The following is an 18,878-nucleotide window of genomic DNA, read 5'->3' as shown; positions in this document are numbered from 1 at the left end:
CTGTCCTTTTTTATAACTATCCCAAAAGTTAAGGAGTTGTGGTCACTGTTCCTTAACAGCTCACCCAATAAAAGTTCAGTCATCTGACCAGCCTCATTACTCAACACCTGGTCCAGTACAGCCCCTCCTCTCATTGGACTGTCGATATATTGATTTAATAACTCTTCCTGGATACACTTTACAAATTCTGCCCCATCTAAACTCCTTGCACAAAGAAGGCCACAGTTTATACTAGGGAAGCTGAAATCCCCCCCATGACAACAACTCCATTATTTTAACACATTTCCTTAATCTGTTTACATATATGTTCCTCAATGTCCCCGTGCCTATTGGGGGAGGGGGGTCCATAGTACAATTCCATCAGTGTGATTGCACCCTTCCTATCCCCGAGTTCTATCCAAATGGACTCAGTGTCTGACCCGTCCATAATGTTTCCCTTGAGTGCAGCTATGACATTGTCCCTGATTAGTAGTGCAGCTCCCCATCCCCTTTTACCTCCTCCTCTTTATCTTCCCTAAAACTTTGAAAGCCTGGTACATTAATCACGCATTCCTATCCCTCACTCAAACAAGTTTCAGTAATGGCCCCAATATTGTAGTTCCACGTACTCATCCATGTTCTAAATTCATCAACTTAAAATACACACACTTCAAACTATCCGACCCATCATACCCCATTTTGCCTTTCAACACTTTCCCTGATATCTACCTTCCTGTCCAATCCTTCAGTTATTGACCTGGTGCTCCTCTTCCCAGGCCCCTGCAAAACTAGTTTAAATCCTCCTGAGTGGCATTACTTTCAGCATTTTCTGTGAACACTTTTGCTTGCAAGTTCTATTGATATCGAGTCAAGGGAACAAGGCAAGGTGATTGGGCAGCCATATACTTAGTAAATTAATTCACTGTGTCGGATTGTTAACACAGATGTGTTTGTGAGATGCAGAACAAAGTTCAAAGCAAATATATTATCAAAGAACATATGCCTCACATATACAACCCCAAGATTCATTTTAAGAACATAGAACATAGAATAGTACAGCACAGTACAGGCCCTTCGGCCCACAATGTTGTGCCGAACCTTAAGCCCTGCCTCCCATATAGCCCCCCCCCACCTTAAATTCCTCCATATACCTGTCTAGTAGTCTCTTAAACTTCACTAGTGTATCTGCCTCCACCACTGACTCAGGCAGTGCATTCCACGCACCAACCACTCTGAGTAAAAAACCTTCCTCTAATATCCCCCTCGAACTTCCCACCCCTTACCTTAAAGCCATATTCTCTTGTATTGAGCAGTGGTGCCCTGGGGAAGAGGCGCTGGCTGTCCACTCTATCTATTCTTCTTAATATCTTGTATACCTCCATGTCTCCTCTCATCCTCCTTCTCTTGAAAGAGTAAAGACAATAGCTCCCTTAATCTCTGATCATAATGCAGACCTTCTAAACCAGGCAGCGTCCTGGTAAATCTCCTCTGTACCCTTTCCAATGCTTCCATATCCTTCCTATAGTGAGGCAACCAGAACTGGACACAGTACTCCAAGTGTGGCCTAACTAGTTTTATAGAGCTGCATCATTATCTCGTGACTCTTAAACTCTATCCCTTGACTCTTGAAAGCTAACACCCCATAAGCTTTCTTAACTACCCTATCTGCCTGTAAGGCAACTTTCAAGGATCTGTGGACATGTACCCCCCAGATCTCTCTGCTCCTCCAAACTACCAAGTATCCTGCCATTTACTTTGTACTCTGCCTTGGAGGCATACTCAATAAATCCATAACAGAACAGATAATAGTAGAAATACAGGCAATGTAGAAGCCGGCACTTGTTACACAGCCTCCATTGACAGCTCATCCAGTTATTAAAGTGAGGTATTTGATGAACATCTAGGTTCCTGTTTCAGACAAGAATCCAAATCAAATCATAACCCCATCATTTCACTAACAGTTTATGACAGAATCAAATATACTTAAAAGAGCAAAAGCAAATAAAACTTGAATCTTAATAGCTTGCTCTTAATTCAGAAAATATGCAATGGTACAAATGCAGTCCAAATACTTTTGCCCACCTTCAGCATAGAAGTGCCTGAAGATGAGGGCTAATTGAAGCTTGGGCTTTACCTCTATAGAGCAGAAAAAGGTGCAAGTGTCTTGATGCAGCCTGTCTCTCATAGATAAGCCAAGGGTGGTATGAGGAGAGGCAAGTTGTCAGATCACTGCAGACTCTATCTGTGATCCTAAAATAAATTAGACCTCTGAATGCTGTTTATTGTTTGAGTAAAAGGTCAAAGACAGCTTAAAGTAACCTGATAGCAAGAAATATCCTTCAGACACGTGAGTGCTAGGTGGGGGGGAGGTGCCGTTGTTTTTTTGCTGGTGGGGGAGGAGGGGGATCATTGCTTTTGCTGCTGCTTATGCATGAGGGGAGTTGGAGGGCTTTGGGGTTCTAACGTTTAACTGTCATTCATTCTTTGGAACACTCCTCTGTTTTCGTGGATGTTTGTGAAGAAAAAGAATTTCAGGATGTATTTTGTATACATTTCTCTGACATTCAATTGAAACCTCAGGTACAGATCAGGGTACCTCATTTATACCTGAAAATTGGACAAAAGCAGGTTAAACTTCTCTTTTGCATGACGTTGCTTTTGTATTATCTGTTGTTCTGCAACATGCCACATTAAACAATTGCATCAAATCATGATGCCATTAATAATCTGAGCACCATCGCATTAGAGAGCTGATAGTTGTGCGATACATAGTTGTGCGATACATAGCACTGCGATATTTTACAACGTAACAGTTCCTGAGATGTCGGTTTAATGGTCAATCAAAGGAGTACAGAGAAACATGAGCATATCGCTAAATTTTCCTGTTAAATGACTCTCTTGGGCTGAAAACTGAAGGCAAAAAATGAGCTTTTATGTGGTTTCTGTATGAGAAGTGGCTGGCCATGTGGCTGCCAGAAGACATTTTTTTTCTGTCCCAAGGTCTGTCACTGCTGATCATCCTATTTCAAAAAAAAATGTTTTCATCTGCAGTTGTTAGTCTATTTCATGAGCAAATCTGTAAAATGGGAACAGCTGAATGTTCCACATTAAATATATACACTGGAGTTTACTGTCAGCAGAGTGCTGGATCACTCTGGTTTTGATTAACCACTGCATCAGTTATATCTGAGAATTCATTTACTTTCTTTCTATGAAACTGAATTCAGCTTCTAGGTTATTAAAGATAATAGGAATCATTGAACTATTTGTTTCTTGCTTCATTGTATATGTTCTTTTCCCACTTAAGTACCAGGCTAGTCAGATATGTCATCAATTCCCCTCAGCAGCCTTGGAGGCAGTAAGTACCACACACAAAACGCGGGAAGAACTAGTCCTAAAGAAGGGTCTCGGCCCGAAACGTTGACGCTGCCTGACCTGCTGAGTCCCTCTAGCATTTTATGTGTTGCTCTGGACTACCAGCATCTTCACATCCTTTTGTGTTTGAAGTAGTAAAGGTTGCTAGATGCATGGGGCAACAATCATCCACAAAACTAGCCCTCAGCTGATGGCCTCACAATTAGAATGCCCTTCAGCAGTTTTGGCTTTCTCTAGAGAACTGAAACTCACATAAAATATCACAAGGACAAGCATTGTGCATTTAATAGGTGCAACCTTAACCCTATCTGCCATAAGCAAGGTAATGGAATCAGTAATCAAGGTAATGACAATGACTTTACAATCCATCTGATTTTTTTTCTTCATTGAAATCATAGTTTTGTGTACTGGCCACAGTGTCATTCCTAGAATCATACTGTTTTGTTGCTTAATAGCTGTCAGAGAGATTTAAGGTGGCCATATGGCTTACATGTTTCTTCTGAGCTGGCAATTGTTTTGGGTCAAACCAGTCACAGTTTCATTGATCTGAACTGTGCTCTTACTAAATATGTATTTCAGTTTATCAATACTGCACAGGAACATTACTAAGATGAAACCATTTAAAGCTTTATACAGTATGTGAGATGGGGACACCTCTTTTTCCCTTATTAGGAAGAGAGAGCCTGTGGTATGTTGAATTACTGGGTGGTCAAGTAGTCTTTTGGGGTACTGCGTCTGTGTCCTTATTGATGCTTGAATGCACGGTGGGGGAAGCTGGAGCTCTCTTTTGCTGGTGGGGGAGCGGGAGGGGTAGTTGATTTGATGTTCTAACATTTAACTGCCATTCATTCTTTGGGGCACTCCTCTGTGTTTGTGGATGGTTGCGAAGAAAAAGAATTTCAGGATGTATATTGTATACATTTCCCTGACATTAAATTTACCTTTGAAACCTCCGATAAGAAGGATAAGATATTCATGCAGACAACGAGAGTGTTCTTACCAGCTGTATCACCATCGGGTATGGGAATTGCAAGTCATCGGACCGTAATCCCGAAACAGGATTGTAAGGACTGCTGAGAAGATCATCGGATCTCTCTTCCACCCATGGAAGATAATTTTCCAGAGCGCTATGTATGCTGGACCCTTAGCATTATCAATGATCCCTCCCATCTGTTCATCAACTTCTTTGACTCCCTACCATCAGGTAGGAGGAACCATAACATTAGGACAAAAACTGTTAGAATGGGAAATAGCTTCTTCTCCCAGGGTGTAAGACAACTAAACTCCCTGCCACCACCTGGGTCTTATCACTTATGAAGAGCTAGTGGCATTATACTGCTTTTTTTTAAACTTGTATCCAATATACATCTTATTATTTGCTAATTTATTTGTGGTAATATTACTTCATGTGTTGTTTGTGTGAGGTATATGTGATGTGTTGTGCACCTTGGTCCAGAGGAATATTGTTTCATTTGGGGCTATGTATGTAATGGCTTCCTTCCGATTATGCTTTCTTCCATCCAACTATATTCAGTTTAATGAGTGACAATACACTGAACTTGAACTTGGTGAGGATTCATCAAGGTGCAGAATTTCTTTGTAAATATATAGAAGCTGCTATTATTAGCTGGATTTATTGAGGCAATTGCAAACTTTTGAGCCAGCAGGAATCTAAGTTGTTTATTTATCTGCGGGGCCTTCAACCAGACTGGCTTGAAGAAGTCTCTGACTAATTCCCACCAAATGTCACCTGTGGATTCAGAGGAGCCAACACATTCCGTTGCTGTTACACCATCATGAAGAGCACCTACTGTGCCATCCCACACCTGAACTTTGGCCAGTTCGATCAGCTGGCCCTATTTCTTCTCCCGCCACAGCATCAGTGGTGAGGACCATGAAGGTATGGTTAAGGAATGCTTTGAATTGGAAGACTGATCTTTATTCAGGGAGGGATACATTGTTGCACTTGAATGCAGATGTAAAGGCCAACACAGACTTCATCAAAAGCTGTATGGCCAAGCGTGAGCCTTGAAGAACTCACCAAATTGTCCCAAGCAAGAAGCTCTGGATGAATGAGGAGATTTACAATCTGCTGAGAGCTAGATGTGTGGTATTCAAAACTGATGGCCCAGAATCCTACAAGAGGTCCTGGTATGACGCATAGAAGGCCATTGTGAGGGTGAAAAGAAAATTCTGAGTCTTCAGAAGAGTCTTGAGTCTGAAGCAAGAGACACATTGGATAGATGACAGCTGTGGCTGGATTTGTATGACAATACATCGGATAATGCATGAAGCTGATTAGCATGAATGAGGGTGATGTCTCACTCCCTAACGAGCTGAATGTCTTTCATTTGCACTTGAAAAGAAAGAACAAACCTCTTTCTCCTGGATGAGTCTGAGGATGGATACATAATCCTGTGTCATTTGGCTACCTAGAATTGGACAACATGTACAATGTAATTTTGGCTCTACTCAGTTGTTGCTGTAGAATTTGCCTAATCCATGTTTTTTCTATAATGATTGGCTCTGACCTACAACCTCCCTCCCAGCCACTACCTGAAACACAACAATGAGAAATATGCTTCCATCTCCTCCCTGAAGTGTGTCCTTAACCCATTCTGTTTTAACAGGGTAATTACATGCTATGCGTCTCAGTTAGTGTTTACTTTAGGTTATTTATATTATTTATATTAAAGCATCAATGCAAGGCACATTTTTGAAAATTCCATGTTAACAGACAGACAGACATACTTTATTGATCCCGAGGGAAACTGGATTTTGTTACTACCGCACCAACCAAGAATAGTGTAGAAATATAGCGATATAAAACCATAAATAATTAAATAATAATAAGTAAATTATTCCAAGTGGAGGTAAGTCCAGGACCAGCCTATTGGCTCAGGGTGTCTGACACTCCGAGGGAGGAGTTGTAAAGTTTGATGGCCACAGGCAGGAATGACTTCCTATGACACTCAGTGTTACATCTCGATGGAATGAGTCTCTGGCTGAATGTACTCCTGTGCCTAACCAGTACATTATGGAGTGGATGGGAGTCATTGTCCAAGATGGCATGCAACTTGGACAGCATCCTCTTTCCAGACACCACCGTCAGAGAGTCCAGTTCCACCCCCGCAACATCACTGGCCTTACGAATGAGTTTGTTGATTCTGTTGGTGTCTGCTACCCTCAGCCTGCTGCCCCAGCACACAACAGCAAACATGATAGCACTGGCCACCACAGCCTCATAGAACATCCTCAGCATCGTTAATCATTTATCTGCCATATATTCTACTGGATAATTTCAAGTTTTGCATTACTCCAAGAAGCAATTAATTATTATTTCTGTGCCCTCTTATAACCAATCATCATGACAAAAAGATGTAAGCATTGTTGTTATTGGCGTCTGTACTTCAGCAGATTAGCGGTGGGAGTCCTTGTGTGTTGGTGAAATCATTAAAATTTATCTGTCAGCAAATTTCAGGACTTGCAAATTAACACTGAGATTCCAAAATTAATAACCAATCATCGCTGGCTGTTCTTCACTTCTGCTTCTCTACTGTAATCTCTAGAGAACACAACAACCCCAGTATGTACTGTGGGAATTTGGCACATGGATTATTTACCAGGTTAGTCCTCACTGGTTGCACTGTTGAGTTTTCAATGAGAGAATAGGTATTTGTGATTTGCTTCATGTTTCTGAATATTTAAAAATATTCTGTAAATTGATTGTATTGTTTTATCTTTACTTGTTTATATCTTTATTTCAATTTTAATAGTTTAAAAATGTTTCCACGTGCAATTCATTTAAACATTTCAAGAGCTTTAACAACTGTCAAATATGTCAGGAGAATTTCATCGATGGTGCTCTTCCACTCTGTCGTTCAAAGCTCTGCTTCTGCTTGGCGCTTCGGGGCTGGACTTCAGGAGGTTTCCAGGCAGCACAATATTTCTTGCAGAGGGTAGCGAGTCTCTGGAATGGCAAATTGTTCCAAACAGGATGAGTAACGTGAGTAGTGACACAGAACTAGCACTGCTTGAGCAGCACAGGACCAAAAGCTTCTGGTTTCAGTATTTTTTCATACAACTTCAATTGAAAAAGAGCTGGGGTAGTCCCTGTATCATCTGACTAAATAGATAACGGTTAAAGTTAGCTTTAAAGAATATCAACTGTACATAGTTTGAATTTCCTCAACACGTCATCAATTACAAATTGCGCTCAAAGGTTAGATCCAAACAGTTCCGTAGAAAATTGTGTAGAAAATACAATCCAATTAATAACCCTTCCTTCTATTAGACTCTTCCTAGTGTTTATGAACAAAGGACTAATTAGTAATAAATCGCAATAGACTTTTCCTTTAGTTCTTGGTGGAGTTAGATCTGATTGCATTTTGAGCTACAAACATTAACATTTTGCTTTGGAAGACTTATGGTGACGGCTGTCAACATCACAGTGGCAGGAAGTTCCCTACCATCAACTTCAATGACATAGTGAGTTCTCCCACTTCCCTCTTGAAAATGGGTGACATGGAAAGTAACTTTTACTTATCCGAGGAAGTCGAATTTTAATGTTTTTATGGAAATAGTTCCTCAGAAGATAAGATTAAGCTTGGATTCATTTGTTGAAACACACGGTGAAATGCATTGTTTGCGTCAGTGGCCAACACATTCCCAGAATGTGCTGGAGCAGCCCATGACTGTTGCCATAATTCCTGAGACAACGCACCATGCTGACAACTCACTAACCCTAATTCGCTCACGTTTGGAATGTGAGAGGAAAATGAAGCAACCAGTGGAAACCCATACATTCACAGGGAGGATGAACAGACGGCAGTTGGAATTGAACCTTGATCGTACAGCTGGTGCTCTACAGTGTTAGTAACTGTGTCACCCTCAGTGATTCCATGAAAATTTAAGATTATTAACAGATGCAATATAAAGTAACATAAAAAAACACACATACAAAATGCTGGAGAAACTCAGCAGGCCAGGCAGCATCTATGGAAAAGAGTTAACAGTCAGTGTTTCAGGCCAAGAAGTTCCATCAGGACAGAAAAAACAACGAGGCAATCCATGAAATGATGTATGGATGCCCTTCCATTCCACTGAATAGCAGAATTTCCTCTTTTGTAGCCATAATTACACCCAGGTTGCCTCATCCGCCGCTTTGCAGAGTCCATATGCCGACTGCATGCACACCACTAATCCTCACTGAAACAGATGGCTCTCTTATTGTTCTGCTCAAACCTCACAAAAATAGTTATGGTGATTACTAATGATGATCAAGGGACATCGAGGTTCTTTACACCTTGCGTTTTACAGCTCGTGGAAAGAAAAGCCAACAGTTCATTCCTCATTAAGTCCAAATGATGGCTTTTACTCTCAATTTAAAGCAAATCGAAGATTATTTGTGTCACTAAAGTTTTTGTGGAGGTGTGGGGATGACTGAAATTCTTCCAGTGAAAGAAAACATTGATGTCAATGCTACTGTGCACACCTTGTATGTGGTTTCAGCTCAGAATGACTTGCATTATCTCAGGGAAATGTCAGTGTAAACTCCTGTGTTAAAGATCTTCAGAAGCTGGCAAAAACCTGTTGAACATGCATAACCACTTCTAGCTGGCCCACTCCAGTACATTTAACTCTCCATGACTTTATCCAACGTCGTCACTGATCCAGGGTGATTGAATCTTTTCTTGAGGGAATATTGATTAAAGTGACTGTCATATTATAATAACTTTTTGTGAAAAGGAGGAATGGCTGTGCATATTTTAGTTCTTAGCTTCAACATGCGATCCTGCGGAATCTGAGCAACATACACAAAATGCCAGAGCACCAGGTGAGGGGGGAGGTGGGTGGGTGGGGAAGAGGTGAAGTAAGAAGCTGAAGGGGTCAGTGGGACATAAAGGATAGAAGGGAAGAGAATCTAATAGGCAAGGACAGTGGACCATGGAAGGAAGGGAAGGAGGATGGGAACCAGCAGGATGTGTTGGCCAGCTGAAGAGAAGGGTTGAGAGGGTAACCAGAATGAGGAAAGGGAAAAGAGAAGAGGGAGCGAGCAGAAATTACTCGTTTCCCTGGTCTCACCTATCACCTGCAAGACTGTACTCCTTCCCATTCCCTACCACCTTATTTGGGCTTCTGCTCCCTCCCTTTCCAGATCTGAGGAGGAGTCTTGGCCTGAAACATCAATTATAGAAATATAGAAAATAGGTGCAGGAGTATGCCATTCGGCCCTTCGAGCCTGCACTGCCATTCAGTATGATCATGGCTGATCATCCAACTCAGAACCCTGTACCTGCTTTCTCTCCCATTCCCCCGATCCCTTTAGCCACAAGGGCCATATCTAACTTATCTAATAGTTTATTCCCTTCCATAGATACTGCCTGACTTGCTGAGTTCCTCAGGAATATTGTGTGTGCTGCCTACGTTTTAGCTTCACAAGCATTGTTAAACTAAATCATGTTTGATGTATTTCCCTTTCCTCTGGAGGAGGACCCATCCTCCCCATTTATAATCAGATACTTGCTTCCACATGATTTTCCAGATCTCTTCTCACACACTTTCGATAAGGCCAAAGAGTCTACAGATTTCTTTATTACTAAGGTTATCTGTTTGGCTGCTTCACTACGTGTTGCCATTTACTGTGCTCACCAAAGTAGAACACATCCCTGCAAGAGACCTCCTGTACCCAGCACTGGACCTCTTCCGTTTTCCAGTAACAGATGATATTCCGTAGCAACTCAAACTTCCCCCTAGTCTGACTCTGACCTGTTAGTAAACCAACTGGCAACATTCCCAACTATCCCTCAAAAGAACTTCTGAAGCTTAAGAATTTCCTACTCTGTGTCATATGTCCTTTGGGCTGGATTAGTCCCAACTCCTACTCAATCATTCTCTTGGAGCTAGCAGTCTTCCTGCCAGATCCTCACAAAGATTTTCCCATACCCAGATTCCAGCCCAAGCATTACTCTTGCTACCCATCTTTCCATCAGCTGGAACTGTTCCAAAGTGCAGGCAACTTGGAAGATCATCATAGTCATAGGGTTTTGGGGCATGGATGCAGACCCTTAACCAAGTGAGCAAATCCCACCTGCCAGTATTTGGGCCAAGCCCTCCTATCAATTTAGTATTGCTAATGTACCTGCCTCAATCACTACTTCTTGGCAAAAATATAATTCTCTTCTAAGAATCAGAGAAGCGACAGCACATTACAGAACAGTTTAGGTCCTGCTCTGTCCATATCAGCCTACTGCAAAAGCAATCCAGCTAATCCAACTTTCTCTCTTTTCCACATGTCCTTTGCAATTTCTTTGCACCAATGTACTTGTCCAGCTCCTTTTTCAAATCCCACAATTGAATCTGTCTCCTCTACTGCATTTGGCAGTACATTACAGGCCCCGATCATTTGCTGTGTTCACATTTTTCTCATTCCATTTATCATTATTTTTCCAATCACCATCATTCCCCTGATTCTTGACACTTCCATGGATAGGAACAGTTTCTTTGATTTAATCTTAAAAGGATTTAAATAGCTCTAGCAGATCTCCCCCTCAACCTTCTCTGCTCCAAGGAAAACAACTCTACACCTAAAGTCCCTCACTCATGAAATGATTTAACTATATCTTTACTGCAATCTCTCCAAAGCCTCTGCACCTTCATGTGTGGCACCCGGAAATGGACACAATTCTGTAATTGTGGTTGAACAAATGTTTCATAAAGTTCCATCATGATCCCCTTGCTCTTATCTTATATGCCTCTTCTAAAGCCGAAGATCCTGTCTGCTTTGTTATTACTTCCTCAAGTAATGTTGACATTTTCAACAAGCTATATGGATATACCCAGCAGTCTCTCTCTCTGAGCAGCTACGGTAGTTTGGAATTACAGCCTTAGAAATCATTGCCCTTCCTTCTTCCTGCCAATATTTTTTTCTGCATTGAATTTCATCTGCCACTTCTACCTATTTAGCTAGAGAATATTTTAGAAATTTATTGCTTGCTTCCTCATAGAATCAGAATCAATCATGTTTAATATTACTGGTATGTGTCATGAAATTTGTTAACTTTACAGCACCAGTACAATGCAATACATGATAAATATAGACATGCAAATAAATTACAGTAAATATATACAGTATATGTATATTAAATAGTTAAATTGAAATAAATAGTGCAAAAACAAAAAATTTTTAATTATAAAAAGTAGTGAGGTCATTTTCATGAGTTCAATGTCCATTTAGAAATTGGCCGAGGGGTAGAAGCTGTTCCTGAATCGCTGAATGTGTGCTTTCCGACTTCTGTACCTTCTTCCTGATGGTAGCAATGAGAAGAGGGCATGTCCTAGGTGGAGGGGGTCCTTGATGATAGAAGCTGCTTTTCTGAGGCACCGCTTCTTGAAGATGTCTTGGATACTATGGAGGCCAGTACCTGTGAGGCTAGTACTCATAGTTCCCTCTACTAATTTCTGTGGCAATCTGCAGATTTCAAAATCGTGACTTGTCCACCCAGTATATATTAAGAATAGCAATGTTTCTGGTCCCCTGGGGGCTCCGCTATACACTTCTACTCTAAGTTTAATCCAATATTATTGTCAATCATCTTTGTTGGACATGGCTGAACCATTTTTGCTACTTTTCTCCATTAATTGAGAATTCTGAGAGCATATCTTTATTTTGTTGTTGCTATTTATCTATAAGCAAATCTTTCTTCTAATCTTCCATCCACCTTAGCTGCTGCATTTCTCATACCTATGAAATCAGCTTTATTTAAGTTGAAGACTCTAACTTCAATGTCAGCAAAACCTAAAAGCTGATGCTGAGATGCATCCTAGAAAACGCCAGGACACGTCATCAATGATGTAACCTGGGGTCATCCGTTTGGGCGCTTCGGGTTTCTCAAAATCAGACACCTTCACCCAAGCAACCGAGCCAGGGTTGATCAGGCCCCCGCATGTGTCCCAGCAGCATTGATCCACAGGTTACACCTCTTGATCCATAGCCACCTGGAGGCACAATCAGCAGCCTCTGTAATGGTGCTGATGGCTTTTCTCTTTGTAGCCCCTGTAACGCCAAGGAGAGGGTAGGTTCTGCAGAGCAAGCAGCCAGCAAAACCTGTACACCCCACCTCTAAAGGCTCGCAATGTGCTCTCCATCCCTGTCTCTGGCACTGCTCTACCAGCTCCTGGCATTTGATTATTGACTGCAGGAGAAAGAAGCCAGATGTTCACGAGGTGAAGGCCAGTGGCTTTAAAAGCCTTGACATTATCATATCACATAAGTGCCATCACCAGGTGGATATGACAGTGCCTCTACTTTCATTGAAGTAGGTATAGATTCAGTATGTCACCAAACTTCTATCGATTCACAGTGGAGAGTATCCTATCTCATAAAATATACAGTAGCGGGAGATGAAGGGTTTTCTTTTGCACACCATCTATAAGTGATCTGCTTGCTAAATGACACCTTAAAACGTCAAGTTTCCAAATATCATTCCACTTCCTCCCACTTGCAAATTCTCCAGCAACCTTTGCATCATGATAATACATGCAGGTAACACAAATTTTTGTATTGCGCAGAAATATTTCTCGTAGCTGCACGTTCCCGACCTCATGAGCTTTCGGTGTAGCAGTTTCTACTGTTTCAGTAAGCCATTTCACTTTAAATGAACTAGCAGTTCTTTGGTGTTTCGTGCTTTTTGCTTCTATGGAATTTGACATAGCGAATCAATAGTAAAAATAGTATACAGTAAATAAGCCAACTCTAAAATCTGCAGACAAATCATCGCAAATCCACATTGTCAACGTTGTCCGCATCAGAAACCAGAACAGGAAATGTGATTGTGTACGATCATGAGATATACTTAACAGGCCAGGTAGAGAGTGACAACCTTGTGTTTAAGTTCCTTTGTGTGCTCGTAGCAAAAGATGAATGCGTGTACACATGTGAACACCTTAGAGGGAACATTGCCTATAACCATCAAGCTCCTGAACCACTGGGGATAACTTCACTCACCACAACTCAGAACTAATGATGCAACATGCAGACTTACTTTGAAGGACTCTTTACAACATATTCTCAGTATTTTTTATTTGCATAATTTGTCATCTTTTGCATATTCCTATAATAAAATTAGGTGTTTTGGCCAGCCAAGGAGTCACTTTAAATGAGTTATAGAGCACTACAGCACAGAATAAGGCCCTTTGGCCCATCTAGTCTGTGCCAAATATGAAATTTTAGGAAATGTGGCAAATGATTAATTAGGCTTAAACATTTGAATAAACCTTTTTCAGGCTTCCAGCTGGGTACCGGTGTCGACTATAACTGATATTACGATGATAAACTCTGTCTTCTTCATCAGGGATGATGCCTGGGCATGTCTAGTCCGGTAGTATTTATACTCCTGTAGTCCTCATCCCATCAGGTTTCCACTCTCCCATCTTGTTTATAATTGAAATTCAGTTCTTACAGCAAGATCTTCATCTTTGTTAAAATTCTTTTCCACTAGTTTTATTTCAATGACTTCCTTTCCCAGGCAGTCCCAAAACCCATTGGTGTGGCTCAATAGTTTTGTGCCATCAAAGTCAATCCTGTGGTCATTGCGAATGCAGTGTTCTGCTAGCGCTGATTTCTCCAGGTAACCCAAATGGATACACCTCCTGTGCTCCTTGATACGGTTTTTACTGTGTATACTGTTCCGATGGTCGTGGTACTGTTGGTGTGCCTGGAGTCCATGAGGATACACTACGAAGGTGTCATCAACATATCTGAAGGACCATTTGGGGAGTAAGGGTGATGAACTCCGAGCCTTCTCCTCAAAGTTCTCCATGTAGAAATCAGCAATAGCTAGCGACAAGGGCAGAATACATCCAAACATTCAATTTACAATGGAGATGGAGAAGAATGGTTGCCTCACATTCCTGGACATTCTAATACAACGGAAACCGAGTGGTAGTCTCAGACATGACATCTGTCAGAAACCCACTCACACGGACTTACACCTCAACAATACCAGCCACCATCCTGCCTTCCAATGTAGAGCAGTTCTTTCTACTTTGATTAAATGTGTGAAAACAATTTCAGACCCGGAGAGTCTCGCCGAGAAAATAAGACAATATGCATGATGCTCCTACAGAATGGCTGCAAGGTGAGGGAATTAAAAGAGCCGACGGAAAACCCAGGAACCTAACAATGAGAAGGAACTGGTTGCTACCGCCTGCCTTCCCTGTATTTCTCTAGTTTCCGGAAGGACCGCCAGGATCCTGAAGAGACACCAGATTAGTACCATCCAAAAACCCGTAAGAAAGCTCAAATCACTGCTTATGCAGGTCAAAGATGACCTGGGACTCGGGTCGGCTGGCATTTCCCTGTGAATGCGGAATAGCCTGTAACACTTGCCCAACAGGCACACGTCCACCTTCCTTGGCGTCTCCTTCCCGCCTCCCCTGAAAAGACCGCGAAACACCCAAGCTCCCAGCCTCACAAGACAAAATAACATTCCCCATTGGTTAAAAAATGAATACAATCCCCATATCAGCAAGTCCAAAGCTAAACAACTGCGAGAGAAAACACTTATCAAACATAAAAGCATTCTTACTCTAGCAAACCAAAGAAGCCATTTTGATTAACATACACAGTACATTGTACCAGTCTATATCAGCCAGATGGGACACATGGAGGAAACCTGCCCCAAGGATCCATTTGGGTTACCCAGAGAAATCAGCGGTAGAAGAACACAGTGTTCACAACGTTCCTAGGATGGATTTCGACAGCACAAAATTACTGTGCCGCACCAATAGCTTTTGGGACCGCCTGGGAAAGGAAGCCATTGAAATAAAACTAGAGGAAAAGAATTTTAACAAAGACAAAAGTCTCACTGTAAGTAAGAACTGGAATTCGATTATAAACAAGGTGGGAGAACAGAAACCTGATTGGATGAGGACTAACCAATCAGGAGGGACAAACTATGGGGGTATAAATACCACTGGACTAGACATGTCTAGGAATCATCCCTGATGAAGAGGGCAGAATTTGTCATTGAAACATCAGTTATAAATCGGTACCTGTTGTTGACTTGAAGCCCAAGAAGAGAGTATTTGTCATATATGCCAGGAAATCACTTTATTTTTTCTAGGCTGTGAGCTGTCTGCGACATTGGACAGGCACTGCTAAATCTTCTCCACCACGGTTACAACTGATGTGCAGGAATCTTAGCCCATACAACATCACTGTAGAAATTTATCTGATGTGTTATGTTACAGACTGTACACCTCCTTAATGGTTAGTGTAATTTCTGTGGCATTTTGGAGCAAATCCCAGACAGACCTGTAAACTTTACAATGGTAACTGCCGTGGAAGTTAATGGAAGGGACATTCATTTTCACTGACAAGTGCACTGAGTACATTGCTGAGAACTGAAGGCTATCATTTTGGTATCACAGCTAGGTTACTGTATTTGAAATTTGTTTGTCACTTTACTTTGGTAATGGCTTCCAGAATATCTGGTGTTTAGAGGATTATACCCCCTTTCAGGCAGAAGATAAACATTCACCGTTTTCATTTAAGTGATGGTGTTCATCACTGGACTATTGTAAAACAACAGAGGCTGGAATAATGTTCAAGGGATGTAGTGCTTGTTGCCTAGCAACATCTTGTCTGCCTCGACTATTGGGAAGATTTATACAAAAATGGATCATACGTTGACCTAACCTGAAGGATGGAGACTAAAATTTGAGCTCTGCTGCTGCAGAGTAATATCAGTACAAATGTTTGACAGTGATGTTGGCTTTTCTGTTCATGAGGTGAAGTCATGGGGGGAGTGGGGTTCGGGAGAGGGGGAGGAGAACTGAATAATTCATAAGGATGGTGCAGACCTAAACGTATATTAGACCTCCAATGCCAAATATTGTGCAGGCAGTGATGTTTGTTCTGAATTTCCATGGACTTTCTGCCACTCAGTGGAAAGGCCACACAAAGATGAATAAATTGCTACGCACCTCACCAGCCAGACTACTGGAGTGCCCAAGCAATGATTCTGCTCTCTGAATAGCATTTAGAACTTCATCCAGTAGGCATTAATTGCATTTAATTTTTATCTATGCATATCTGTTCCCTTCACTACTTTCAAACATATTGTTAGTAAGTCACCATATATTGTTCTGGAATTAATATATTGGCTATCTGCCATGCCAAAATATTGCTGAATTTTGTGAGTTCCCTGACCAGTTTACGGGCCTCAGTCTGGTACCTGTTCAGATTCACAGGGAAGGTTAAAATAACTCTCAGGAAGAAGCAACACAACATTAATGACGTTAATGCATTTTAAATCAGTTGTGAAGAGATGTATTCTCTGCTGCTGACTGTTCTTCGCGAAACAAACTCTTTGGGATTTACTTCCCTGGCTGTAAGCTTTCAATTTATATTAAATTGCTTCAGGCATTTTACAACAGCGTGGAATAAAACCATTTTACATTTACTTGCCAGCTGCAGGAAGCTCCATTAATATTATAGGCCCCGTGTCATGTTCTCATAAGAGTCATAGCATTCTGCAGAGCAAGGAAGGGACTACAAGGGAACTTAATTAGTCTGTCAGTCTGCCATCCTTTCTATCTGGGCTGTCTCGCTCATTTCTGATTCATTTATTACTACATCATAAAAATATCCACCATAAAAATAAATTCAGTGCTTTTGGAGAATTAAGGTATTAAGTGTCATTAATTGTCAGATGGTATGTTGATTTAGTGAACACTGAATTAGTGTCGGTCACAGTTTGGGAAGAAAGGTGATGCCCTTGATGGACATTAATAAGTATAGAATCGGGGGTGGGGGTGGGGGGGCAGGTCCTGGCTCCTTTGGTCTAGTCATTACATATGGTTCAGGAAATGCATAGAGTTAAAATGGGTGGCAGCTGAAAACAGATGTTGGGATTGTGATTCACAATTAACCTTGATTTGATCCAATGCAAGCAGTGTGCCACATTTGTGCTACCTGATAACATTAAAGATCTCAGCATTCAGTCAGTGATGACCTTGCTTTTTACTGGTTTACCTCTATAATCACGCCCCCAGATACAAGTTAGCCGGTACTGCTTCAAGCCAACCCAGAAGTTGGAAGGGGTTAGTGTCTCCTGCATGCATCGGGTAATGGTGGGAATAGCAACAGTGAAAGAAATGGTGGACCAAGACAGGTAGTGAGCTTTTAGCTGTGCTATAACTGCTATTGTGAGGAGGAGGAGCTCAGGAGGATTAATGGCAACTAACAGCGACTCTTTACTTGCATCCTTGGAAACAGCTCTATTTCCATCTTTAATATCTCTATTTTTCCCTTTCAGGGTTCTTTTGAAGACCCTGACCTGGAGTTACACCCTGACTATGGTTCTTTGCAGGAATGGGACCTGCTCTCGGGGTTTCACGACTGGCCGTTATCCAGCACACCAACGGCTCAGCCTAAGAGCTCAGCGTACCTTTAGAGGGCTGAAATCTCATGGCTCTGGACACAGGCGAATCGAAGGTCGGTGTCCAGGCAATTGGTGTGTCGTGGGAGATGGAAGATCCAAGGTTGTGTGCCCAGAAACCAGAGATCTTTGGGCACAGAGCTCGGAAAAACCGCTGCAACGGACTTTTAACCTCATAAACCAGCAAGTTGTTTGTTATGTCTCCCCTCTCGCTGTGAAACGGAGACACCTCTTTCTCTCTTATTAAGGAGAGAGAGAGCCTATAGTACGTCAAATACTGGACGAACAAGTAATCTTTAAGGTGCTGCAAGTCTGTGTCTTTGCTGTTGCTTTGCTCACGCTTGAGTGCTCAAGTGGCGGGTGCCAATGGGGGAGGGGGATCATTGCTTGCTGCTACTTGCATGTGGGAGGGAGGGGAGCTGGGGGGACTTTGGGGTTCTAACACTTAACTGTCACTAATTCTTTGGGGCACGCTTCTGTTTTCATGGATGGTTGCAAACAAAAAGCATTTCAGGATGTATATCATATACATTTCTCTGACAAAGTGTACCTTTGAAGTCCTTCTGCAAACAGAAGACTGCTTTGGTGGTCACTATCGGGGGTCTGGGTAGATTTCCCCATATAGTTCATGGGTCTCTGTTTCATGGTTGAGGTCAGTGAACTCTTCGTCAAATGCCATATTCTCTCAGTCACCCATCAACTAACCCTTTCAATCAAGACTTTTATCTACACCTTTCCAGCTCTAGGGAAAAGATTGTGAATGTCTACCCTTTTTATGCTTTTTAAAAAAATTTTATAAACCTCTATCATGTCACCTCTCAGCCTCCTCTTCTGTGAAAACCATCCTAGACGCAGCCTACCTGCTGTCTTCTAATTCAAATCTGCTCGTCCAGGCAGCATCCTACTGAACCATTTCTGCACCCTCTCTAGCTTAATTACTTCCTTCCTACAGTTTGGCGACCAACTGCACAAAATGCTGTGGCCAAGCCAATGATATGTACAACTGGAACAGGATGTCCCGACTCCTGAACTCAGCGCCTTGGCTGATAAAGGTAAACGCACCACACCCCTTCAACATTC

This window comes from Hypanus sabinus, chromosome 1, assembly GCF_030144855.1.
Source record: "Hypanus sabinus isolate sHypSab1 chromosome 1, sHypSab1.hap1, whole genome shotgun sequence".
NCBI lineage: Eukaryota > Metazoa > Chordata > Chondrichthyes > Myliobatiformes > Dasyatidae > Hypanus > Hypanus sabinus.
This window is presented reverse-complemented; position numbering follows the sequence as displayed.